Source organism: Megascapheus bottae, unplaced genomic scaffold (assembly GCF_031878675.1).
Source record: "Megascapheus bottae isolate mThoBot1 unplaced genomic scaffold, mThoBot2.hap1 HAP1_SCAFFOLD_103, whole genome shotgun sequence".
Taxonomy (NCBI): domain Eukaryota; kingdom Metazoa; phylum Chordata; class Mammalia; order Rodentia; family Geomyidae; genus Megascapheus; species Megascapheus bottae.
The window spans coordinates 410,681-438,595 of record NW_028327323.1 but is presented as its reverse complement, the minus strand read 5'-3'; the positions used below and the strand labels follow the sequence as shown (position 1 = coordinate 438,595).

The 27,915-nt window shown below is 40.3% G+C and overlaps 1 pseudogene; it reads left to right on the top strand.

Moving 5' to 3' along the window:
• The first annotated feature begins 49 nt into the window (after positions 1-49).
• Positions 50-26,834, top strand: LOC150040058 (uncharacterized; annotated as a pseudogene).
• The last annotated feature ends 1,081 nt before the right edge of the window (positions 26,835-27,915 follow it).

The following is a 27,915-nucleotide window of genomic DNA, read 5'->3' as shown; positions in this document are numbered from 1 at the left end:
TCCCAATAAATTCCTGGTTGAAGTATGCACCCTAGCTATCACTCTGTGTGTCAGGAAGTTGTGACTGGACATAGGTGTTTGGATTCCTGGTCAATGGCTCTACATCCTAAAAAGACATACTGGCCATACAAGTCGTGTATCAGCCCCTGTATTCATGATCTTTCATGTCATATACATGTTTCTCACATTTTCCTGTCCCATTCCTGCTAAGAGAGGAAGTTCAAGCATCTTGTCAGAATGTGATCTCCACATCTCCCACTGGCTCATTGTTCATCCCATTATTCTGCAGACTCCTTGCTTAGTTCTTTTGAAGAAGTGTGCTGCTCAGTCCTCTGAGGCTGAAGAGCTAAGGATACAAACTCCAGTGTAGGCACGAGGGCAAGGTAAGTAGTCCAATTTACTTCTAAAAAGTCATTTAACTGAAATTTTCTCAACAGATTTACTGTTATGTTAAATGGTCAATCAAAATTATAGCTAATAAAGGTAAGCTTAGAAGTAGATCCAGAGAATAATTAAAGTAGTACACTGCATTTGCCTTTATCATTACAGGTCAAAAGTAACCTTGTGAATTGATAATTTTTTAAGTCATCAAGCTCTCTGAATAGGATCAGTGGAGCAAGCCACAGAATGGGGCTTCGTAATGAGTTTCACTATCCACTCCTGCTCCCGGCCCTACTGTTTACTTTTTTTTTTTTTGCCAGTGCTGGGCTTGACCTCAGGGCCTAAGCACTGTCCTTGGATTTTCTCAAGGCTAGAACTCTACCACTTGAGTCTCAGCACCATTTCTGGCTTTGATCTATGTATGTGTTACTGAGGAATCGAACCAGGGTCTTCGCGCAAGCTAGGCAAGCACTCTACCACTATGCCAAACTCATGCCCCCCCTACTGTTTCTTTTTATCCTGTTGCTTCAATTGCACCCAATAAATTAGCCACCAAAATGGTTCCATGCACTTATCTTGGGTAAGCTTCTGTATATATTCAAGTGATGAAGATCTGGGTCACTGAAGTAATTCCTGCTAGGCCTGGGAGCATGGCCTAGTGGTAGCCTCTTGCCTTGCTTGCATGAGGTCTTGGGTTCGATTCCTCAGGACCCCATACACAAAAAATGCTGGAAGTGGTGCTGTGGCTCAAGTGGTATTGCTCTAGCCTTGAGAAAGCCAAAGGTCAGTGTTCAGGCCCTGAATTCAAGTCCCAGGACTGGCAAAAAAACAAATTTGCTCTTGGTTACTTTGAATACTTGAGGATTTGCACTTTTGCTTCTTTAAGGATCAAATTTTCTTTTGCTCTAAATACCATGATTTATCTGATTTTAGTAGGTGAGACTGATAAAAGATAATGGTTTTCTCGGCAGGACATGACTCAGTCTAATGCAGCAGAAGGGCAAGACATGTGTGAGAGAACATAACCTTTGGTATGTTCATTATTTACATTCTATCTTCTCCTATAAGGGGTCTTTGTATTTTCAATAATATAGCCAAAGGAATTTATATCCCAGGTTACTCTAAACAATCAGTGGGACAAAGCATTAAGTGCTCTATAATTCATTTCATAAGTATGAATATTGGGACACTCCTTAGAAATGTCAATATCTTATATTCAATATGATACTTAGAGATACACTCAAAATGGATGATTATGATTTGTGCTTCTGATAATAAATATGCCTCATGTAGATCATGCCTATAATCCTACCTAGTCAGGAGGCTGAGATCTGAGGATCAGGATTCAAAGCCAGCCCTGGCCCTAATGTCCATAAGACACTTATCTCCAATTAACCACCAGAAAAATGGAGGTGGTGCTGTGGTTCAAGGGGTAGGGCAGTAGCCTTGGGCTGAGGAGCTCAAGGAAACACCCAGGCCCAGAATTCAGGTCCTACATCCAAGAAAAATAAAAAAAATAAGTAAATATGCCTCATATGATAAAAGTTTAAATCCCAATCGAAGACTAAGCATTCTGAATTGTGAATCCTATTTTGTTACTAACTCTTAGCTTCTTCGAATTCAATAATTCTCAGAGGTTTTAAATTCATAATTTCATATTAAAATCATTAGTGCCAAAGATTTGGCAGAAATATATCGTGTGCTGTGCTGTGAAGTTCAGTATGTAGATTCAGCGAGTGAAGAATCTGACATAATCTAACTAGTTGTGTCTGAGAGGTGTTTGAGAAGGGTGTTTAATATCACAAAAGAAACAGAATATTTCATTTTAATGAATTGGATCAGAAAATAAAATGAAATGTTTATTGGCTAATTTAAATATAGCTCAGCATAGATTCACATTGGATATTTTGCTGTGAATACACACAGATTAAAGAACCAATATGCATGATAACCAAATGGAAGAAAGCCCAGGAACCCATATATACAATAGGAACTTAGGAATCATGGCTTCATGCCATATTAAAATTGTGTTATATATTCAAAACTGAATCCGTTTCCCTTTCTGAATATTAACCTATGGAGACACCATCGGTGAACAAACTACGCATGTTTGCATTGTATTGACATAATGGACAAGGTATCTGTCAGCAAAGAATTTTAGCTCTAGCACCCCTTCCAATGAAGATGTTGAGAAAGCTTTAAATTTCCTTTGTTCCTGAGATGGAAGCCAGAAGGAGGAAAAGTCCCTATTCAGACAACGGATTTCCTAATGAGACCTTGATCCTCCATGGAAAGAAAGCTGACAGACAAGTGAATCTCTAGGAGAATCATTGTCCAGGGAGACGAGCAGAGCATGCCTAGGTTCATCATTTTACCCTGACAGTCAGGGGTTGAGCAGTTGTCAGCTAGAAAGATACCCATTATCCTGGTGTTTATGTTGTAATCAATTGCAAAGAAATTTTGCCAAAAGTCCAAGACTCATTTTTCACACTTAACAAATAACTGTTCTTATGCCAGACTCAAAGGAACATAGGCTCAATGGTTTTCCTCATTTGTCATAATCAGTAGAAACCTTGGGCTCCCCTAGCAGAGATTTACAACAGAACAAACCGAGATACATAAGGCCATATGGTATGATACTAAATGAAAGGACCTCCTGGATATAGAAACAAAAGCCATATAATGAGTGATTGATATCCTTAACGTGCTATGTTATCTCTCATCTCTTATGCTGTTCCAGGCTCATCTCGTATTGTTACGGTTTTTCAGCTTGTTGTCTCATATATTGTACATATGCTTATTTGGTTATTTGAAATAGGGTTGGGAAGGGGGAAAAACAAGATGAGGGGTGGAGCGGAGGGAGGGAAATGGGGACCAAGACATAAGAAAGGGTATCAATGTTTGTGAAGTAATGCACCTTCTATCTGGTGAATATAATGTAACATTTCTAATAGTTACAATAAAAATATATGAAAAAAAAGAAATAGCTCTTCTTACCAGATACTTCTCCTTTAGATAATCAAGAGCCTGGGATTTGGTAGGTCCATGTTCAAAGCCAACCCATCACGAAAGTCTGGGAGACTCCCTGTTCACAATAAGTAGCATTAAAGGAGGCAGGCAGTGTGCCTTATGAGATGAGGTCGAAGCCAGACATGGTGTAGAAAGTTGAGCAAGAGTTAAGAGAAGCCCTAAGTTTAAAAGTTGACATGGTCAGAATCTGAAATCGATAGAGAGAAGGGGAAGGGGGGGAGCGCACAAGCAGTAAGAAATTGTCCTTTTAATTTCTTTAAGCTTATTATACCTTTTTTCTTCCTAAGGGAAAGTTTACATTGTGGTAAAACTTTCAGTATTTAAAACTAACACACTGACTAAAATTCCATTGAGTTTTCTTGTCAGTGAATGCTTTTTCTTCATGCATAGATCAATATGCTCTTGTGTCCTTGTGCATCTAGGAAAATATTCTTTCTTTTTCTATTGCTGTTGATCCTAGGCCTTTAATTGAGGGCCTGGGCACTGAGATGTTTTTCTTTTTTTTTCTTCTTTCTTTTTTCTGTGCCAGTTCCAAGGCTTGTACTCATAACTGGGGCCCCGAGCTCAGGCCCCAGGACTTACAAAAAAAAAAGAAAGAACAAAAGAAAGAGGCATTGTCCCTGCATTTTCACAGGCTAGTGCTCTACCATTTAAGGCACAGCACCACTTTCAGCTTTTTCTATGTATGTGGTACCTAGGAATTGAACCCAGAGTTTCGTGCATGCTAGGCAAACACTCTACCACTAGGCCATGCTTCCGGCCCACTGAGGTGTTTTTACTCTTGGTTACCACTCACCCATTTGAGCCACAGCTCTACTACTGAATATTTGAAGGTTTATTAAAGATAAGTCTGTTAGACTTTGATTCCTAAGCAGATTTCAAATATGGATTCTGAGATCTCAGCCTCCTGAGAAGTTAAGATTACAGATGCAAGCTAGTAGAGCCCAGCTGACCATTACCTTTTCTTTTGCTTAATTCAGTATTAGGATCCTTCTTATCATACAAATATTATCTTTTGATACATAAGCAAATTCTCTCCTGGAAAGTGTTTCTGTATTCTATTACTATCCTAGTGAAAATATTAGTACTTTAAAAAATATGTATTTGATACCCCATCCTCCATAGCTTATGGGATGTGCAAAGTTGATTTCTGTGTTCTTGAGTTAATTGCTTGCTGAAATATTCCCACCAGCCATACTTCTGTATATCTGTAAGGTTTTTCTATAGTCACATGCTTGATGACATGAATAATGACCTGACAACAACCATGGCCGCAACAACAGTGGTTTCACATGAAAATCAGAAGAAAAGAGCTCAGTGATAAAGACACTGAAAACAACAAAGTTAATTTTTTATGAATTCAAACATTTTTACTTAATTAATTTTGAATACCAATTAGGGAATGGTAGCCATGAATTATAGCTGAAATAGGATCTTTAAATCTTTATCTTATGTATTTGCTTTGTAATTTTTCCTCTAACCTTTAAGAAGAAGAAAGAACTCCAGGTGTGGTAATGAATAATTATCTCATTTGTATATTTGATGTATGGGATTGAATGTATTTTCTGAAATACATATACATTTTGAAATACTGTTATTTAATTTATAGATCACACACCAAATAAATGGAGCAGATGATTCTAATGTCTTCTCTCAGTTGTCTGCATTGGTCTCAGAAGAGTCTGCCTTGCCTCATTATGAGCATTTCTCCATGTAAAATACCACTGAATACCTCTAAGTTCTTTTTGTCTTCTCCCAGTTCTGGGGCTTGAACTGAGACTCAAACTGTGACCCTGAGCCTTCTTTGCTCAAAGATAGGGATCTACCCCTTGAGGCATAGCCCATAGCTGTCTTTCTCTGAGTATTTTACAGGAGATGAGAGTCTTATGGACCTTCCTGCAGCAGCACCCTTCTCCTCTGTGCTCTCCCATTCTCACTGAGGGTCATACCACTTCCACCTACAATAGTGCAAGAACCATAGGTGCCTTTCACATTCACGACAACTCCAGAGACCATGGTCAGTTTTGTAAATGCTAATCCCATATTTAGTTCACACCAGGTCTTTTCAAGCAATGGTTCTCATGGCCACAATGTTATAGCTCTCACTTCTCTAGATTTCTCATATATCTTCTCATATCCTCACAGGGGGATTCTTGTAGCAGAGCTTTCAGTATTCTCAAGGTTTTTTAGGTGTTACTGATGCATGATGAACTATAATTGGCATAAAATTTACAATTTAGTGCTTTCACCTCTGAATTCTGTGTATGTTTAATCATGGCTGTTAAAGAAGTGAACACACATCAGTCACAAAAGTCTCTTACTGCTCATTTATGTGGCTTTCTTGTGAACTTTGCAAAAGCCAGGCATGGTAACCCATATCTGTTATCTCAGTGTGTCTGTGGCTAGGACCAGATTTGAAGTTCCAGACCAGCTGGAACTACATAGTGGGAACCTCTGTCAAAAATTAGCAGGCGTGGGCAGGAGTGGAAGAAAGGAAAGTTACAAAGAAGGGAAGTTCAAAAAGCTTTGTAACTTCTCATTGCCTTTAGCCATTAATTGAAGCTTCCTTTCTGTTTTCACAAGCACACTGTAGGGTAAGATTTGTTGTGTGTTTTAGCATTCTAGTTTGTCCATGCCTTGAATGCACATTGGTGTCCTTTTACTATATCACTGAAGACTGCTGATGTTTGCTGTCCTTCAAGGGGTGATTTGTGATTGTGTATATTCTTTGGAGATCTGCCTTTCCATAGTTTCCATCTACAAGAGTTCAGATTACCATAAATCTAATAACTTTCTTTTTAGAGTGGACACTTTCTGGCATTAATATGATCAATGTGTGTGTGTGTGTGTGTGTGTGTGTGTGTGTGTGTGTGTGTATATATATATATATATATATATATATAGATGTGTGTAGTAAGGCTTGAAATCCAATCCAAGAATCTTGCTTGTTTTTTACTTATGGCGGGCTCTGTTCCACTTGAGCCTCCACTTTCTGGGTTTTTGATGGCCCATTGAAGATAAAGGTCTCCTATATTTGCCTGCCCCTGGTAGCTATGAACCAACATCTTCTGAGCCTTCTGAGTAAATAGGATTATTAGAGATCAACTACTGGCATCCATATCTATTGGCATATGACTTTGATCTTTATTCACTTGTAAGAAATGTCAGAGGAAATCAAATGACATCATTAGGATTACTCTGATAAATCACTGATGTTTAACACATGGGTTAACATTCGCTTTGCTCATCAACCTTCTGTATGATTTCAAACTTTTATATCTGTAATGAGCAATTAGATTTCTTGAGCCCTGTTTTTGGCAATAATTAGGTCACTTACAAAAAAGTTGGTTCTTCCTCTCTTGGTTTTATAAATTGTAGGATATTTCAGGACAGGATTTATTGAGGGTTAATTTTGCCCTGCTGAAGCAAGGCATTTCTGATGTCCTCTGCTCTGTAATGACATCAATCCCTGGCAGAGTGTGAACAATAGGTAGTTTCCTGTCATCTCTTCATGTGTTTTATTCCTCAATGTCAAGCCCCTTTCTGAACACACGTGATCCATTGCTCTGTTACATATGCAAGGGGGTCCTGTGTAGCTCTCCTGGATTTCCCTCATACCTCTCTGTACTCTCCAGTGCGCTGTCATGTGACAGTCAAGCTCCTAGCTTCCTTCAGCCTGTTTTCCTCACCATTGCATCTTGGGAACTTGGAGTATGCACCACCTAGCTTTCTTCTTTTTGTGCCTTCGTCTGTACCCCTCTCAGAGAAGGGCCTGGGTACTGGGAACATTTTTTTCACTGTCTCTTTAGGACACCCATCTGTAATAGTTTAGCAGTGCATTCACTGACTTCATTCTCTCAAATATGTTGTCATCAAAGTGCTTTAGTGTGGTTTGCTTGAATACTTTTGGATTGGCTTCATAGAGAACCACAGCTCAGTACAGCTTACTGCACCTTAGGTAGAAACAGACTGCCATGAAGCATCAGTGAATATTGTAGATTGATTGGATACATATCAGCTCATAGTCTCTCTTCCCGTTTCCTGTTTAGGAAAGCTAGTTTCTTCTGGAAAGTACTTCTGTGCCTACTGAAGGACAATTCCTAGTGCAAGGAGAAAATGCATCTTATCCCAATATCTACTGAAGCGACAGTGGTCATTTTTCTGCCTTTCCACTGCCCTAGGCTCTAAGCTAACCCAGAACAGGGATGTAACTCATTTATCTGCAAAGCTTCATGCAGTGGTTTCATGGAGTAGAGTCTTTTTATGCACTTTGACAGATGAGTGAATGAGAAAATATGGATACATGTGTTCCTTTATGGTCAAAAAACTGAGATAGCCTTTTTACTGTTTTTTTTCAGGTTGTCTATTTCACCCAGAATGCACTTCATTTATGTAATGATCTTCACAACTTTAAAAAAAGACAATGTAAAATACATATGAGAATATATTTGGAAAATACGTGCAAATGCCGAGAAAAGGAACAAGAAAAAAGCAAAGAATGTATTATCACAATTACAGTGTGAAGAGCAAGAAGGAGAATTTTGTCATTTTGAGGTATGTGCCAGTCTATATGGAAATTCTTGAACAGCATTTAGATCTATACATACAACTTCATAGCTTTCTGACTCCCCTCTCAGGTGCTTAAAGGTGTGTTTTTGTAGTGTTCACAGTTTGGGATAAGTTATTTCACCAATGATACATGTAATAATTAAAGGCAAATTTCTTAAATCACAATTATAATGACTTCCTAAAATTAGAATATACTGAGATCTCATTGCATGGCAAAATTTTTGAATATAGTATTTGTTGATGCTGCCAGGAATAATATTTTGTATATGATAATTTTATATGTTCCTATTCACTTACTTTCAATAACTACTTCTATGTAAAGTATTATAAAATTTAACATGTGTAGTTAACAAATTTTTTGATCAATACCTGCAAAATACTCATAAAAATTTGTTCACAATTCCTCAGCATTCAGCCATGTTGTCATACTTTTCCATTATTGCTGACAGTAAATGCATGCAAAGGCATTTTTCATCTATTCTTTTGTCCTGGTCCTCAGAAATTCAAGTTCCTTAGGCATTCTTTATTGACTAACGAAATGCTGGTATTTGTCCTTGGCAAACTTCACAGGACTGTGGACAGAATGAAGGAGGCCATTGAAGGAATTTCCTTGGTGATTGCACACTCTCAGTCTCTTGCACATACTCCTGTCACAAGGCCTAGCATCAAGGGCTCTTCTATGAAGACTTCCACATGATGCAGAATTGAAGGGAAGTTTCCCTCCTCGAGAAAACCATGTGACTTCTTCGTCAAATGCAAACACTTCATTTGAGAGCCTGGACCAGTACCTGAGCAGGGTCAGTTGCATTTCAATATGTTCCACTGGTTTGCAAAGTTTGGATGATTACGCTTCAGTTTTAACATCCTGACTTGTTTGACTACCTTGTGTTCAGTTAATATTGCTATTATTCAGTGTTCGTAGAAGAATTGAATATCTGGGTATTTTTTTTAAACTTCAAGCTCTCATTCTGAATCTCTACATATTTGGTTTTTTTATTGGAATACCTTTTTTGTTTACAGTGGTGCTTCCAGTATCCTCCATACATGTGCTCCCCACTCTCGGAATAATTTCAACAGTTGCTCGGACTTTATTAATGTTGATCAGATAATATATTGAAGAGCATTTTATACATGTGCCATACCTTCTCATGTCATGTCCTCACTCCCCACTGCTATCCTTCCCCCAAAAGTTTTGCAACATCAGTTCAACAATGGAACCTTTCTGTTTAAGTGTTTAGAGTGGCAGCTTTTTGTGTTGTGCTTTCTTGCTTCTTTTGTACTTTTCTTGTTATTACATAGGTGATATACAGATGGGTTACCATATCACAAGTCAGGTAATGAATATATTTGTCTTTAGATAATGACATCCCCTCCTTTATACTCTCCCATTTTTCACCTCTGTTCCTTCCACAAGTTATATAGTTCATTTTCAACATGATTTCTACTGAGTATCACTACTTTATTTGTTCACTCTCTGTCCTTCCACTTTTGTGTACCTCCCTCATCCTCCCCATAGACAGAAGCAGAGAGGCATCTTAATTCCTCCTCTAAGAGTACCTGCTTTGGTCTCACTATATATGAATGACCACAGTCCTCTATGACTTATCATGTCACCATGTATTTTAGATTTACTCTCCGCCTATGTGTCATTTGTTGTTCTGAATTTGACTTATCTTCACTTAATATGATTTGTTCTGGGCCCATCCATTAACCCCCAAAAGACAGATTTTTTTTGCCATTCCTGGAGCTTTAGTTCAGAGCCTGGGCAGTGATTTCTGAGGCTAGTACTCTACCACTAGAGCCACAGTACCACTTCCAGCTTTTGTCTATATAAGGTACTAAGGAATTGAACTCAGGGCTTCTTACATGGTAGGTGAACACTCTACCACTAGGCCACACTCCAGGCTCCCAAATTACATAATTTTATTTTATTTTTTGGTCAGTCCTGGGTTTGAACTCAGGGCCTGAACATTGTCCTTTGGCTTTTTCCTCAAAGATAGTGCTCTACCACTTGAGCCACAGCACCACTTCCCGCTTTTGTATGTATGTAGTACCAAGAAATTGAACCCAGGTCTTTGTGCATCCTGGGAAAGCATTCTACCACTAGGCCAAACCCCCGACCCCAAATTACATAATTTTTAATGGCAGTGTAAAACTACATTGTGTATCAGTATGGTACATTATTTGAATCCACTCACCATTGTGGGACACCTGGACTGTTCCCAAGACTGGGCTATTTTGAATATTACAGAAATGAACATAGAGGCACAACTGTATTTACAGTGTTTTGGCTTGTGTTTGTCTGTATAGAAGTCCTGGAATGTTATGGCTAGTTCACAGTTAAGGGATTTTTTGAGGAACCTCTAGACTGCTGTGCAAAGTGGTTGTATTAGTTTACAGTGAAATAGGATTCCTTTTCCCTCAAATCCCCACCAGCATTTGTTGTTCTAACTCCTAATGTTGGGCAATGTAACTTGAATAAGATGGAATCTCAGAGCCATTTTGATTTGCATTTTCTTATGGCTAGGGATGGTGGATTGCACATCCTCTGTTTCTTTGTCATTCTTACCTCTTCCTCTGAGAAGTGTCTCCTCACTGTTTCTCATTCATTCACATAACTTGGAAAAGAAAGGAATGGTACAGACAACAGCTGCACTGCTATGACTTTGAAAATAGTTCCTTGGTCTCTACATATCTTTATACACATGTGTATTTATATGCAGATATCTAGCCTTTGATGGAAGACTTTTTTTATTTTGATTTAGTCATGGGCCTTGAACTCATGGCCTGGGTGTTGTCTCAGTTCATCAGCTCAAGGATAGTACTCTATTGCTTTGAACCTCAGCATCATTTTAAGTTTTCTGATGGTTTACTGGAGAAAATAGTCTCTCAGATTTCTTGCCTGGGTTGCTTTGAACTCTGATCCTCAGAGCTTAGGCTCCTGAGTAGATAGGAGTGCAGTCATGAGCCATCAGTGCCCGGCTGTTCATTTTCGTCTGTGCTAAATGATTAAACTATACACAGTCAAGGACCATGTGAATTCATAGACTTAGTTTTTCATTGATGTTAGCAATAATTCACCTAATACCAACTTTACATACTGTAAATGCAAAGGGTATTTCCTGCTTTTGTCTAGAAATGAAGCTTCTTCTAGCAAAAGTTAAAATGTAAACTCTCCAAAACAAAGCTTTTATGCAAGATTGAGACATATTACTTTCCTAGTTAACCTAACTCAGTGTTCATTGTGCTTTTGTTGCTTTATGTATTTTGCATTTCATGTGCTAATAGGAGTTCAATATGATATAACATCTAACTTTCTGCTTCTATGTCTTCACTATTTCTTGTTTGCTCTAGTGTTGGCTGTCTGTCCTGCCGCTCTGATGGATAAAAGCATCTGCAGGTGGAATGCAGGACTCCATCCAAAGTGATGCTTAGCATTTCAAGCTGCAGAGTCCTGGGTTATGAGGGACTGACGCAAGGTCAAAAGCTCTTCCTTATCTAAAATCTCTGTCATACCCTGGGACTTATTGTGAGTAGCATACACAGACTGAGATCATCTGACTAAGCATTGTGGTTGCAAGTACTTGACCTCACAACGGAAAATGTCTTTGACTTTGTCTACTGTTTCTGTTTCATTTCAGAATTGAACATAATTGCATCCCTGAGCAAGATATGGACAGGCTTTCGAGTATACTATGTATTGTTATATTCCAGAATGGCTTAACAGTCAGAGGACAAGTACATGGATATGCCAGGTATTTGGCTAGGAAGTTCAAGTATGATAATATTTGTTAGTATATTGTCATCATTTTCAACATTGCAAGTACACAAAATGTTAATTTGGACAATATCAGAGAAATCATACTTTTTATCTACAGTGATAGGTATTGAAAGCATGGCCTTGTGCATGCTAGGCATGTGGTTTGCCAGTTGAGCGACATCTCCGGCTTAGGTTTCCCCTCTGCCACTTCTCTCCGGTGGTGAGATATGAACTCAGAGCCTTGAACTTTCCAATTTAGTTTCAAAACAAAACACGAGGACATAGTGATACCAATACTCCGTCTTGTATACTCGTATTGTCTCAATATTCTAAAGCATTCAGATGACAAGGACATGGACTCAGCAGGTGCTTAGGTCCAGACAGGCACCTAGGACATTACTCCTTTGAGACCTGTATCTCCCAGTGCTGTCATGTAAATTGTTAGTGCAGAGGCTCTTACTTGATGATTATTTGTTCTTGTACTTTAGAAAATGCGTACAACCCCTTTGAATTGGGTTTCATACACAGGTGGTTTGATGAGGATTTTTTTAAGAGTTCTAGTTCTCTGCTCAGTAGAAGAAGAATCCATCTCCTCACTGGTGTCTCAGTCATTCCCCCAACTTGTCAATGGGCAGAATGGCACAGACAAAGGCTGCACTGCTGTGACCTTCAAACGTTCCTCACAAACTTGGTGCTTGTTCTCTGTATATCTTTATACACCTATCTATATTCGGGTGTCTGAACTTTTTTGGCTGATCCCTCTGCATGTATGTGTACTCTGCTCCTTATTATCAGCACTGAATTGTTAGATTCTACACAGTCAAATACTATGTGAATTTCTACACATACTTGTCCTCCCCAAATACCTATAATTCACCAAAAACTAAGTCTACAAGGCTGTATTTCCTGCCTTTTCCTAGAAATGAGGTTTCTTGTTCCATTGAAGTGTTCACCTCTGCTAAACAAAGCTTTTATGGAAGGAAGACCAAGAGTTCATGCCTTATGAATCTACACCAGTCTTTCCTGTGGTTTTGTGGCTTATTTTCCAGTTCACTTGCTATGTGGGATACAAAGCTCATTTATCATCTACATCTCTGCTTCCATGGTGCTTCTGTTCCTCCTGTTGGCACCACTGTTGCCTATCTGTCCAGCCTATCTGATTGATAAAGGATCTGCAGGATTCCCATCCAATCTGGTGGTGGGCCTTTCAATATAACAGAGGTGTGGGGTACAGAAAACTGATTCATGCTCCATTAGCTACTCTGTATGTGAAGTCCACTTCCATTCCCACCAGTAAGTGTGAGCTGCATACATGCACTCTGGCCATCTGCATTTGACCTTGTAGCTCCTCCTACTTGACTTCCAAAGAGAACAGGAGAAATTGTCTTTCCACATAGTCTACTTTTGCTTATTTTCAGAACTCAATATTAGGATGTACTGTTACTGATAGCCTGTCATGTGTACTGTCTATGGTTACAATACTCCAGAAATTGTTTAACACTCAGGTGAAAACTACATGCACTCACTTGGCATTGATAGCTAGCCATGAATGGCCAGCTTACCCTTTTGGTCATCAATACCTTCACTGTGAAGGCATATAAGTCTAACACAGGTCATTAGTCCTCTGCGTTCAGGAAAAAAATCCTATATACAGTGCTGGGTTTTGAAACCCTGGCCTGTCTATGTTAGTCCACAAACTTCTATTTGAGCTACATCTCCACCTCTTCTATCCCTGCCACGCCTCTCTGCAGTATTGAGGTTTGACTTCAGAAGCTTGTATTAGATGAAGCTGCATAGGAGTGAGTTGAACTTTTGGCGTGAACCACTGTGCCCTCAGCATGGCCAGGAATGGATTGATGAGGGAATGGCTCAACTTGATGATAATATTTACTGGGAGGGGTGGGGCCAGATGGTGCAAATTGGAAGGCATAAGAATGTCTTTGAAAGGCCATTTCCAATTCACCAACATAATGCTGGATGGGAAATGAATAGTTCAAGACTTCAAACATCAGCAAGAAATAGAGACTCCTGGAGCATAATGCCATAAAAGCAATGTGCATGCATGCACACACACACGCACACAACACACACCCTCTATAATTTCTTTGAGAATGGGATTTCACTAGAATACCCAGTCACAAAATTATAATCAATGATTTTTCTTGACATAGCTCTTGTTCACATAATTGTCCTCATTATTCTTATGAAACAATGAAATTATACATAGTCAAGTACCATGTAAATTCATTTGAATTGATTTTGCACTCCCATTTACTTCAGTTTATCTAAGCACCATTTTATTTGGTGTGTATGGAAAAGGATATTTCCTGGTTTTTTTCATAGACATGAGACTCTACAAAAGCAAAGTTTTATGCTGTGGTGATGAATATTTCTATCCTGGTTAACCAAACCATTGTTTAATGTCCTCTTGTTTAAATCATTTTAAAGCTAATATACTTCATAGGAACTTATGCCCTTGCTCTACCTCTAAAATTCTGCTTGCATGTTCCCTCTTCTCACTCCTTGCTGTGCTAATGCCTCCTGTCTGATCTGCCTATGTGACAGAGAAAAGGAACTGCAGGTTAGAAGCAGATCTCTCATTGAATGGGGCAGTCAGAGAAGGAGAATGCTTTGGTATTAAGTGTTGATCCTGGGTTTGTTTGCTCCTTTCTTTCTTAGGGCCTTCTCACTTCAGTGGCTTGTGGCTTCCATATATCCATTGTGGCAATCTTACTAAGCATTGTGTTTGCTAGTAGTTGATTTCACAACAGACCATAAGCACTTATCCTTTGTTCTCTTCAGTTGTTTTCCATTTGTTTTTGTTATATGGGAACTCAGTCAGTGAAAAACAGAGAAGCCAGATTTTGAGAGGCAGATTTGGGAGTCTTTATTGGAGAGCCAGTGACTGTAGGGAGACTTCTGTCTCCAAGACCTGCAGCCCAGCACAGAGCTTACACAATGCTTTTAAAGACACAAACCACATGACTTGGGTATGGAGCAGTCATTCAATGGAGACAATCTTCCCTAAAGCCAAACAGCATGACATCTCCATATTCTCTGAAGACAAGCTCTCCTTAAATTGGCTTGTTTCACTTTGAAGGTTTTGTAGCTGGATGAAAAGCTCTTATCACCCAGCTAGGTGTCAGGATGGCTGGGAGAACAAGGTGATGGTGTGTAGACCCAGTCTCCTTATTTAATTTTCACATTTGAAACTATTAAATGCTGGTGGTTATGGGCTGTTATATATCCTGTATATTCTTATCATATTGCAAAATGATTTAACACAAATGACAAGTCAACTCAACAATGCTCATGTCCAGTTGAAGTGGCAATGGCTGTTAACAAGCTGTTTTCACCATTAACAAATTCAACACATACATGCAAAAAGAATCTGGAAGTAATTATGGAAGAAATCGTACATCTTTCCATAGTGGATTGTCCACAGTAGTGTACCCTTGGACTTGAGCGTGTTTGGTATGTGCACTGCCACTTGAGATCCATCTGTAGCTCCTCCTCCACAGCACTTGGGTACTGAGATGGCAATTCAGAGCCCTGTAATAGACCAAGCTCTCAAGATAGGGTCATTATTTCACACGTGCTTGATTCCTCAATGATCCCCTTCGTGCTTCCCCATAATTTGATCTTGAGCATCCTGCTGTCTAACATCTAAAATAGTTTCTCCTCTTATGCCTGAAGCCAGGGGAAACAATTTTGAAGGAAACTCAGGGTAGACATGTGTCAGCATACAAATCCAATTCTTCAGCAAAATGGTGCCTGGAAGTATGATGCCTGATTTTAGTGCATCAGCCATGAGGTAGAAGGTAGAAGAATATCTGCAATGCCCTAGGCCAGAAGATATAGTGGTAGAATACAGGCACATGTGCACCCACACAAATACCTCAGGATTCTAGCCTTTCCCATGTTGCACCACATCATCTCCTGTCTATGTCTGGCTGGTGTGTAACTCCTGGCTCTGAGCCCTGTTCATCTGTCTCTGTTTTTGATGTGGCGCCACACCTACGGGAAACTCTATACCTTCTGGCTAGTGTCTTATCCTTCTGGAAATGTATGAATCAGGAATTTGACACTCAGCTCGGGAGAGCTGGGGCCCACTGGGATGCCTTCCATCCACTTCCTCATTCCCTCTTTGACCTCAAGAATCATATGTCCTTGTAGACTCCCTCTGTGTCCTTACTGGATTCCATGCACATCCTCACCACACTCATTTCCCTTAGCCTCACCCTATATGGCCGTAGGTTCATTGCTTTTGAGCTAATGTGATTCTCTGCTAGGAAAATCCCAGATGTATACTAATAATTACAAATGAGGGAAACCATGCAGCCTAGGTTTCTTTGAGTTGGCTTACTTCACTTAATATGATTTTTTCCAAGTCTTTCAACTTCCTTAAAAAATGGGGTGATGTCATTCTTCCTGATGGCATCATTGAATTCCATTATATATACATACCACAATGTCTTTATCCAATCTTCAACTGAGGGACATCTGGATTGGTTCCATATCTTAGGTATGGTAAGTAATGCTGCAATGAACGTGGTGGTGCTACTAGCTTTAACATGTACTTTTTATGGACATTTGGGAAAATGCCCAGGAGTGGAATTGCTAGGTGATAGGGGAGCTGTACATTAAGCCTTTTGAGGAATTGCCACACTGTTTTCCAGAGTGGTTGAACAAGTTTACAGACCCACTCACAATGCAGTAGACATCACTTCTGAACACATGTCTATTGGCAACTGTTACTATTCGATTTCTTGATAGCGGCCATTCTATCTGATGTGAGGTGGAATCTCAAAGTTGTTTGGATTTAGATTTGCTTTTTTTTCTTTTTTGCTACTACTGGGCTTGAGCTCAGGGCATAGAACTATCCTTTGGACTCTCTCAAGTCTAGCACTCTTACTACTTGAGCCTCAGCACCACTTTCTATGTATGTAGTACCGAGGAATCAAAGCAAGGTCCTTGTGCATGCTAGGCAAGCACTCTACCACTAGGCCAATTTCCTGGGCCCTACATTTCTTTTATGGCAAGAGATGTTGAGGATTTCTTCATGTGTCTATTGGCCATTCTTATTTCCTCTTCTGAGAAGTTTCTCTTTAAGTCTTTAACCCACCTTTAAATGGGATCCTTGGGGTTTTTTTTGAGGATTTGTTTTTAAGAGAGTCAATACTTTGAGCCATTAGTATATTTTTGTTATGAGGTCCTTGTCTATTGTATGCCTAGTGAAGTCCTCCCACTCTCTGAGCTTTCTGTTTGACTTGCTAGCTATATGTTTTGCACACAGAACCAAACCAGTTACTGCAGTCCTATTTGTTCAAACATTCTTTATTATGTTGTGTTTCTGGGCTAAGGAGCCCTAGTGTGTCTCTTATTTATTCCTGTAAAGTTTCCAGGGTAGACACCCTTTACCTCAAGGTCTTTGAGCCATTGGGAATTAATTCTGGTGCAGGGTGATATATAAGGGTCCAATTTTGGCTTTGTACAGGTGCTTAATCAATTCTGCCAGTACCATTTGTTGACCAGGATATCTTTCTTCCATTCATATTTTTGCTCCCTTATCACAGATTAGGTGGCATTAATTTCTGGGTCTTCAGTTCTATTCCATTGGTCCTCTGGCCAGTTCTGGTACCAGTACCCTGTTGTTTTGATTACTATAGCTCTGTAATGGAGTCTGAAATTTGGTATTGATATTCCTCCATCACCAATCATTCAGTCTTTCAGCTCTTTGTACCTTCATGTTGCAGGAAAAGAAAAAAAATGTAATCTAATAGAATGTAAGAAAGGGCTGCCTCCTTTCCTAGAAAATCGGTTCAGGGCACTTTCCCCAATTCTCCTTGCAGGTCCTGGAGACTGCTACCCACCTAGGAAAAGAGAAAGGTCATGTGGTGGGTATCCTTGTGACCAACATTCTTCTTCCCATCTTTCTCCTTCACCAACCAAGGTGTTCAAAAGTCATTGTAAAGAAAACAGGAAGGAGATAAGTAATGCTCCTCTCTTCTCACACATCAATATTCTCAGCAATGCAGGAGTAATTACAATCTCTGAAGAGAAAATCCTTAAGGATATCAGCTGCATATAGGATGGGAGGAATCCAGAGTATTCTAAGACACCTGCATTAACTCTGAAATAGGACGATGTTATATGAAAGTGGACTTAGAACTCAGGTGTCTAAAATTCTACATAATAGGAAGGTGTATTAGGAATGAATTAGAGGCTATACTGGGCCACTTGGCAACATCCTGTGTCCAAATAAAGCAAGGAAAACCAAAAGCTAGGCATAGGTGGGTCATATATGTAATCCTAGATCTCAAGATGTTCATATCCAAAAATCATGGTTTGAGGCCAACCTAGAAATTCCATGATATTTGCTCCAATAAGCCAATTAAAAAAATGGAACTGGAGATATGGTTCAAGTGGCAAAGCAATAGTCTTGAGCAAAAAGAGCTCAAGGACAGCACTCAGACTCTGAGTTCAAGCCTCAAGACCAGCAATAAAAATGAATGCATGAATGAATAAATAAATAAAGCAGAATAGCTAGAGGATATAGCTCAGAACTAGAAGGCATGTCTAATAAGCACAAACCCTTGGCTTCAACCTCCAGTGAATACTTCCCCAAATGATAACTTTACATGCAATGTAAATAAATCCTTGTAAAATCTAGGAGAGTAAAATTAGGAGACAAATGTATTTGATATCCAAACAAATAAGATGAATATAGAGAGTGCAAAAATAAATGGAAAGGCAGAAATGGGAAACATTATGCAAGTGAAAACTCTGATGAGTAAAAAAGTTTACCAATACTACTAAAAATCGAGTATCACTTCGACTTTGTGTAAATATGTGAAGAAGCACAGTGTACTAAAAACCAATACCAAACTGTTGTCTACAGGAAAACTCTTTTAAATTTAATACATTTTAACATAAAAGAGATGGATTGGAAGAGTAAATACTGGCCAAAGAATTAAAATGTTCAGTGATAGGCAGGCACTCCTTACTCACATCTGTTAATCTTTTGCATTTAGAAGGCTGAAAACTGAGGATCAGAGTTCCAAGCCAGTTTTTGAAGAAAAGTACAAGAGATTCTTATCTCGAATTAAACACCTGAAGTAGAAAATAGAACAATGGCTGAAGCGGTACAGTGTCAGACTTATAGTGGAAAAAATTAAAAAGTCAGAATCAGAGCTTAGGCCTGAGTTCAAGCTCCTGGAGCCACCCCACAAAAGAAAGGAAAGAAAGAAGGAAGGAAGGAAGGAAGGAAGGAAGGAAGGAAGGAAGGAAGGAGGGAAGGAAGGAAGGAAGGAAGGAAAGAAAGAAGCAAGCTAGCAAGCATGCTGCAATGTAAGATTCAGTGAAAAAGGAAGGATGCAATGAAAGTAATAAAATAGCATGTTGAATTCTGTGTGTGTGTGTGTGTGTGTGTGTGTGTGTGTGTGTGTGTGTGTGTGTAGCTAGGATGACAGACTGTATCTCCGCCAAATTTAAAGATATAAAGCCTTTTAAGCTGGGCACAGTGGCTCAAGCCTGTAATCCTAGCAACTCAGGATATTTTAATATGAGGATCGCAGTTCCTTTATTGCCATCCTGGGTAATAAAGTCCATGAGACGCTTATCTCCAAAATTAACCACCACAAAACCAGAAGTGGTGTTGTGGTCAAATGGTAGAACACTAGCCTTGAGCTGAAGTGCTCAGGAACAGTACCCTGTCTGGAACTGAGCTGCAATCCTGAGCAAGGCCTCTCTGGCTCTTCCCTGGACACCAGCGCCCTCCACCCCGGGCCTTGCCCCGCTGCTGACGTTTCTCCGGGTTAGACTCCCACAGACATCACGCCCCGGGCTGGTTTCAGAGCCGCCCGCGGGTGTGTGGGGTGCAGTGCCTGTGGATCTCCGCAAGGATAGACGGGTGTGCGGGGAGCGGGAAGTGGTGAGTGCGGACACAGGTCCATTGTCAGGATCCTGGGCTGGGTGGGGGGCGGATCCAGAAGGCAGGGCCTCAGCTGGGTCTGGTAGGCCCTAGGGGGCCAGGTAGTGAAGAGCTCCTCCAGGTAGTGAAGGGCTCCTCAGCCCTCCAAGGCCTGGAGAAGGGCTGGGGCGGGGCGGGGCTGGCAGCTGGCACCTGAGTCCTAGGAGTCAATGCCACCAGGTCCTGGCCATCCTGTCTGCGCCAGAGGAGGGGAAGTCACCACAGGCTGGGTCTTTTCCATCCTGGGAAAGACTCCTGGTGTAATGGTGGAGAGAATTGATGATTCATTTGTGACATCTGAATTTCCACCTGTCTCCCACATTGCCACCCTCCTTGGAAAGGGGATCCATACGCACCCACGTGGTGGCGGTGGATGTTGGGGAGATCTGTTGTCCTCTCTGACCTGTACGGATTTCAGACTTGTTTTATGATATTGGTTGTGTGTGTGCTCACACGTGCAGGTGTGGGCGCTAAATTCGGGGCCTGACTACTGCCCCTGAGCTTTTTCACTCAGGCTGGTGCTCTACCACTTGTGCCACAGCTGCCCTTCCTGCTTTCTGGTGGATAATTGGAGATAAGAGTCTCACTGATGTTCCTGCCTAATCTAGCTTTGAACCAGAAACTACACATGTCATCCTCCGGGGTAGCTAGCATTGCAGGCTGCCTGTGTCCCTGGCAACAAGCTAGATGTTGACTTTTGATTATCAGGGGGTTTTTATTGTGATTAATAAGGGTTACATTATATTCACCAGATAAAAGGTGCATAACTTCACAAACATTGATACTCTTTCTCATGACATGGTCCCCATTTCCCTTCCAACCCCCCCCCATCTTGATTTCCCCTCTTCCCTATCCAATTTCAAATAACCAATTAAGCACATATAAAATATATCAGATAACAAGGTGAAATATTGTAATAATATGAGATAACGAAGGGATGGCAAAAGAGATGAGTTCCTGGTGCAGGTCTACCAGGTCCAAGCCTCTAGCCCTGCCTCTAGCAATTCATTCAGACCTCTACCTGAGGGTGGGTGGGGCCTCACCTCTTAAGAGTTTTCAGGAATTTCCTATCCTTCACCACAATTCTAAGGTGCTAACTTTGGACAAAGTTTTACAGCTTACTGGTCATAAGCTACATCTATGTCATACTTATAGTTCTCATGCATGACTCTTTTGGAACCCACCAAACTTCAGTGGACTGACTGCTTTTATTCACCTCAAATATCTTTCCTTTTAGATAGAAAACAGTCAAACCTTAATTTCCACCAGGTGTGTGAGGATGTTTGTGAGTGTTGAATGAACCTAGAATTGTAACATATACAGAAACATGTTTCCAGAATGAAGGGTTAAGAAGAAAAAGGGGGTTAGCAAGCAGGAACCAATAATCAGAAAGCCCAAGTTAGAACACTGAACCACTTTGTCTCTTGATGCCAACTTTGAAGGAGAAATGGGAGAAAGAAAGACAAAATTGTAAGGATAAACAGATTCTTTTTCTCAATGATTTACTTATATAGATTATTAGTCCTGTTTCTATATACATAACATGTCAAACTCAACTACCATGAAATTTCTAAAATGGACTCACATTTTTGTTTTGTTTTGTTTACCTTTTTAGAAAAAAAGAAGGTAAAGATCACATACTTTTCTTCCACTTTCTTCATTTCAATTTTTTTTTGCCAGTCCTGGCCTTAAGCTCAGGCCTGAGCACTGTCCTTGGATTTTTCTCAAGGCTAGAGCTCTACCACATGAGCCTCAGCACCACTTCCGGCTTTTTCTGAGTATGTGGTACCAAGGAATTGAACCCGGGTCTTCGTGCATGCTAGGCAAGCACTCTACCACTAGGCCAAACTCCCAGCCCATTTCAAATTCTTAACTGAAACATTAGATGTAACAATAGCTGGTCCTAACTTCTATAAAAGGCTATACCAGTGGCAGGGAGTTTGGCCTAGTGGTAGAGTGTTTGCCTAGCATGCAGGAAGACCCAGGCTGGATTCCGCAGTACTACATTCACAGAAAAAAGCTGGAGGTGGTGATGAAGCTCAAGTGACAGAACCCTAGCCTTGAGAAAGTCCAAGGACAGTGCTCAGTCACTGAGCTCAAGCTCAGAACTGGCAAAAAAAAAAGACTAAATCACATTAAGTTTCTTTGCCAACATAGACAGTTACAACAATTCTTTTATAGTTGCCTTAAACATAGGCATGAGAAAAACTTACTGAAGAAATTGAAAAGGAAAAGGAAAACCATAGAGAAAAGAAATGGATGATAAATGTAACAAATAATTTTGAAACACTCAGATCTGAGAGTCAACTATTTAAAAAGCCCCAAAGGACAGAGTGAACACAATCTATTGTTCTAGTCAGCAAAATAAGACAGAAATCTCACACGTAAGAAATACTGTTTTGCATATGCATTTCAGAAGTTTCTGTTAGGAAGTGAGTGGAAGATAGAGATTTTCTTATTCAGGACTTGAGAGCATAGAATAAAGAAACAGATTTCTCATAATCGATTACTTCAAGCTGAATGTGCATGAGATTATTAACATGTGCAGTATCACTGTCGGTGAATGTAAGACCATGCTCACTCTGGTCTCTCTATCTAATGTAATCTTTCTCTCTATCCACATTGGCCAAAAGATGAATTACGTAGACATTCTTTATACGTTGTAAACACATCTTGTCTAGCCAGCACTCTAGTGATAGAGTGCTTGCCTAGCATGCATGAAGCCCTGGGTTCAATTTCTCAGTGCAACATACATAGAAAAAGTCAGAAGTGGTACTGTGGCATGTTTAACTATAATGAAAATGAACTAAGAACTTGTGGATTGGGATGAAAAGGCAAGGGATAACATTGTCCAAAAAGAAATGTATTTAGTCCTTGACTGATATAACCATGGTCTCCTGTACATCACCTTTACAATAATAACATTTTGAAAAGATGGCATATAGAGCCTGGACTTTAGCTTAGTGGTAGAATGCTTGTCTAGCATGCACAAAGTCTGGGGTTCAATTCCTTGGTATCACTAAATAGAAAAAAACTTGAAGTGGTGTTGTGGCTGAAGTGGTACAGCTGTAGCCTTGAAAAAGTCCAAGGACAGTGCTCAGGCACTGAGTTCAAACCCCAGGACTGGCCAAATTAAAAAAACGTGGCATATGTCCTGATGGCAATGTCTCAGATCTTTAATTTTAGCCAATCAAGTTTGTAAAGTGTGCATCATTTTCAATTTTATTCATGCATAACGTTTCACTTTGTGATTGTGTGTCAGTCCCAGGGAAATTTGTTTATATGTACAAAATTATCTTGACTAGCTAGTCATTCCTGTGTATCTGTTTTTTTTCTTTTATTTATTTATTTTGCCAATCCTCGGCTTGAGCTCAGGGCCTGAGCACTGTCCTTGGCTATAGCTCTTCTACCACTTGAGCCTCACCACCATTTCTGGCTTTTTTGTATGTACGTGGTAGTGAGGAATTGAACCCGGGTCTTCATGCATGCTAGGCCAGCACTCTACCACTAGGCCAAACTCCTGCCCCCCTCCTTGTGTATTTTTATATAGTTTCATTCATTAGTGTGCTGAACATATTAATCCTTTGTTTTGACTTGTATTGCACCTAATTTTCTTTTGTCTCTCTTAGTTTACACATATTAAACTACTCCATGTGTTGGGTAATATTATTACAGACAAGGTTTTATTGGCTACAATACTTTGCGACAAAAGTGTTAGGACATAAGTCTGGAGCTGGGCCAGATGTCCATTAGCTCATTCCTGCAATCCTATCTACTCAAAAGACGGAAATCTAAGGACTAGAGTTCAAAGCTAGCCTAAGTAGGAAAGTTTATGGGTCTCCTTTCACCACTTAACCAAAACATGACTAGAGGCTGTGCTGTAGTTCATGAGGTAGAGCACTCACCTTGAGGAAAAAAGCTACATGACAGTGTGCAGGCTGTGAGTTGAAGTCCTGACAAAAATACATGAGTCTGAAACAAATTATTTAGCCCTTGCTGACCTTGAACTACATCAAGGTCACCTTGAACTACACCTTGTGCTACATCATCCTCTCCATGCTTTAAATTTTAGGCCTTTGCCATTATGTAGGGGAAAGTGTTCTACTTTTAGCTTTCCTGTTTCAAGACAATTTAATTATTTTCTCTGATACAAAGAAATGCAGTACATGTTTCCCGATAGATACCAGATTGCCAAAAATGTCTGATTGTAGACTTGCTCTTACTGTGTGCTATCTACTGTGTCCTGAATGAATTTATGTTTTATCCTAGTAAGGATTCATGTCCCCTCCTTTGATCTATTTTGCCTGTCACTTTGTAGAATATCATCTAGACAAATTCAAAGTTCTTTTGTTCTTCCTCTGTTACATCATATTTTTCCCGTTTAGCTCTTTCTTCCTTTCTCAGGTTTAAGGAGTGCTAGAATTGTGGGTTTGTGGGGAGGAAAAAGTAACAAAGTACTATGTGAGAAGTACCATGTAGAAAAGATGTCTGGTGAGTATTTAATAATTGACTATATAGACAACATAAGGTATCTTTTTGAAAAAAAAGTAAGATGAGACTCATTTCTGTGACTTTAACTCTTGCTTTGGAATTCTTTGTGGAATATTTTAGGAGACTGTGAACGTTGAGGATGTGGCCATCAATTTTACCCTGGAAGAATGGGCTTTACTGAGTCTTTCTCAAAGGAAGCTCTACCGAGATGTGATGGGGGAAATCATTAGAAATCTGGCCTCTATAGGTAAATATTGCCTTACTTAACCTGTGAGCTGTTCCTGCCCTGAGTGATGCTGCATGATTTGGAATGAAAAACTGAACATGTGGGTGAATATATGATTATAAATATACTGTGATCACATTATTCGTGATGATAATTGCATTCTTAATATTTTTTATATTGTTGAAAAATCATTGATTTCTATGTTTGCATTTTAGAAAAGAAGAAAGAAAAAGAAAAGACTGAAGTTAAATGCAAAAATCCTAGGGAGGAAGTAAGGTAATTGCCCTAACCAGAGATAATACTATGCAGAGTGGCATAGCAACCAAGCTGCTATACAAATGCACACAGATAGAAATTGATTTTATCTTAGAAAATTTTCCTTTTAATCTGTATACAAATGGAGCTTCAAAACTAGAAAATTCAGGAATCTAAAAAAATATGCCAATATTGGGAGCATTTGGAGGACATCATGAAAGCTCAGGAGACACTTTCTAATGGTTTCCTAGTTTGCAAGCAGTTCTCAGTTTCTGTGTGTGTGTGTGTGTGTGTTTGTTTTTCACAGAACTCAATTTGTAGAGAGAGTGTCTGAACATGAACAGCGCAGTCAGTGTGAAGAAGCCTTCTAACAGGATGCGGAAAGCATTTTGAATAAGAAGACTCTACCTGGAGTAGCACCCTTTAATACCCATGTGTTTGGAGAAACCATCCTTACTCCTTCCCCCATGGGTATGCCTTTCAGAGCTCACACAGGACAGACAGCCTGTGTGAATCAGGAAGGGGAGAAAATCCCCACCACTCATAAAGAATGTGGGAGAGCCTGCAGGAAATCCCATCAGGATCAAACTGGCCATAGAATGCACCATGAGGAAAATCCATTTGCTGCTATGCAATGTGAAAACTCCTGTAGCCATTCTTGTGTTTTTCACAGACATGAAGAAATCGACACTGAAGTTGAACCCTGATGTGAATGTGTGCATTGTAGAAGACCCTTCCCTAACTCCACTACCCTTCAGGAGCACAGAAGAACTCTTCCCATGGAGAAACCCTATAAATGTGAGCAATGTGGGAAAACCTTTCCTTTTTCTAGTTATCTTAAAGCACATGAAAGAACTCACACTGGAGAGAAACCCTATGAATGTAGGCAATGTGGGAAAGCATTTGTTTCTAGCAGCACCCTCGGAAGACATGAAAGAGGTCATACTGGAAAGAAACCCTATGGATGCAAACAATGTGGGAAAACCTTCCCTTCCTCTCATTACCTTAAAGCACATGAAAGAATTCACACTGGAGAGAAACCCTATGAGTGTAAGCAATGTGGAAAAACATTTGCATTTTCCTGTTCCCTTCGAAGACATGAAAGACTTCACACTGAAGAGAAGCCCTATAGATGTCTGCAGTGCGGGAAAACATTCATTCTTCCTCGCTACCTTGAAAGACATGAAAGAATTCACACTGGAGAGAAACCCCATGGTTGCAAGCAATGTGGAAAAACATTTGTTTTTTCTAGTGACCTTCGAAAACATGAAAAGTCTCATGCTAGAGGGAAACCCAAACCCCATGGATGTAAGCAATGTGGGAAAACATGCTCTTCCTCTAGATCCCTTAAAGAACATGAAAGAATTCACACTGCAGAGAAATGCTGCACATGTGTGCAGTGTGGGAAAACTTTTGCTTTCTCCTTTCTCCTTCGAAAACACGAGCAAATTCATACTGGAAAGAAACCCTATGAATGTAAGCAGTGTGAGAAAGCATTTGCTCTTCCCTATCATCTTCAAAGACACGAAAGTATACACTCCAGAGAAACCGTATGAATGTAAGCAGTGTGGAAAAACATTTGTTCTTATTATCTGAGTATGAAAAGTTCCAGAGGTCTAGGCATGAACCTCTGGTTTCTGGCTTGTTTTGCTCTTTTGAGACAGCCTCTCACTGTTAGTGTAGTCCTGGGTAGCTTAGAGCTAGTGATTTTTCTTTAAGAGGAGAAGCTGTTTCCTGTATATCCTTACAGTTGCTATTGCTATTTCAGATCCTGAGATGCAGAGAGCTCTAGGCATAGATTGCTCTTTTTCGACAATGATAAACCAACCCAGGAGTAGTGCCCAGTGAACCTCTGTATCCTGAGATTTGGGAGAGTAGCTGGCTGGCTGTTGAAGTATAGGCATCTGCCAAGTCTCCAGCTAGGGATGGGATTCCTGGGATTTCCAGAAGAAAGTGGACAAATACCACAAATACCAGCAGCCTGCCTGGAAGATACCAGTCTGGCAGCTGAATGAGGGGTGGATGAGGAGGTTCTGGTAGGAATGTACCTCAGTCTTTTATTCACAATGGGTCTCACTAACCCAGGGTGATATGAAACAGCAAAAGAAAGCATTAATTTTGTACTACTGAACATGTAACTTTTCTCTCCGTGTGTGTGTAAGTGTGCATTTGTGTGCGAGTGTTACGTGCACACACACAAGTATGTGTTGAGGCTTGAACTTAGGAATTGGGCACTGCTCCTTAGCTTTTGAACTCAGGGCTGTAATTCTACCTCTTGAGCCACATCTTCAATTCTGGCATATTTTGCTGGTTAAGTTGTGTTGAAACTCAGACTTTTCTCCCCCAGCTGGCTTTGAACCTCAATCTTCAGATCCTGACTATCTGGAATTACATGTGTGAGCCTCAAACCATCGCTTTTGTTTTATGTTTGAATATGCTGTACCTAAAACCATAAGAAGGAAAAGCATTGACTGTTTCAAAACATGAACAGGCTCGGAGCTGGTGGCTCATATCTGTAATCCTAGCTATGCAGGAGGCTAAGATCTGAGGATGGAGGTTCAAACCCAGCCCTGGCAGGAATATCCATTGACTGACACTCTTATCTCTAATTAACCAGAAGAAAGAAGAGGAAGAAAAAAGAGAACAATTGGAAAGAAAATCAAGGAGGAAAGAATGAAAGCAAGCAAGTGTGTGCTCAGATAGTAGAGCAGTACCCTGGCTACCATGGCCCCCTGGGACCCATGCAGGCTTGTGCACCTTGGGTGTGATATGGAAGGCCATGGGATTCCCTTCCCTCCCCCCCACCCAGTAACTGAACCTGGCTGTTCCTACCTTGTGCTAAAGGGAGCAGCATGACAGAAAATACTGCATCTTCCTAAAGCTCCCAAGCGCATCCACTAACCAGAGAGCAGATCAAGGCAATTTCCAGCCAAGGAACCCAAGGCCTCCTCTCCCACCTTCCCCTGTGCAGAGTGGGTGTGCCCGAGAATGGGGGCGGAGGCCAGAGGAAGAGGGTGGGACAGCACAACCCCAATGCCAGTGCCTTCAGCCAGTCTGCTAGGGTCTAGGGGCATCCTCACTGAGGACTGAGCATTGATGGTTTAGCTAGATCCTGCCAACCACTGGATGTCATCCGTGAGAGAGGAGACATGATGAGCTGCTTCCTGTAAATTACCCACAGGGGCAGCACTAGTCCTCTAGATCACATGTGTGTGTGTTTGGGCTTGATCT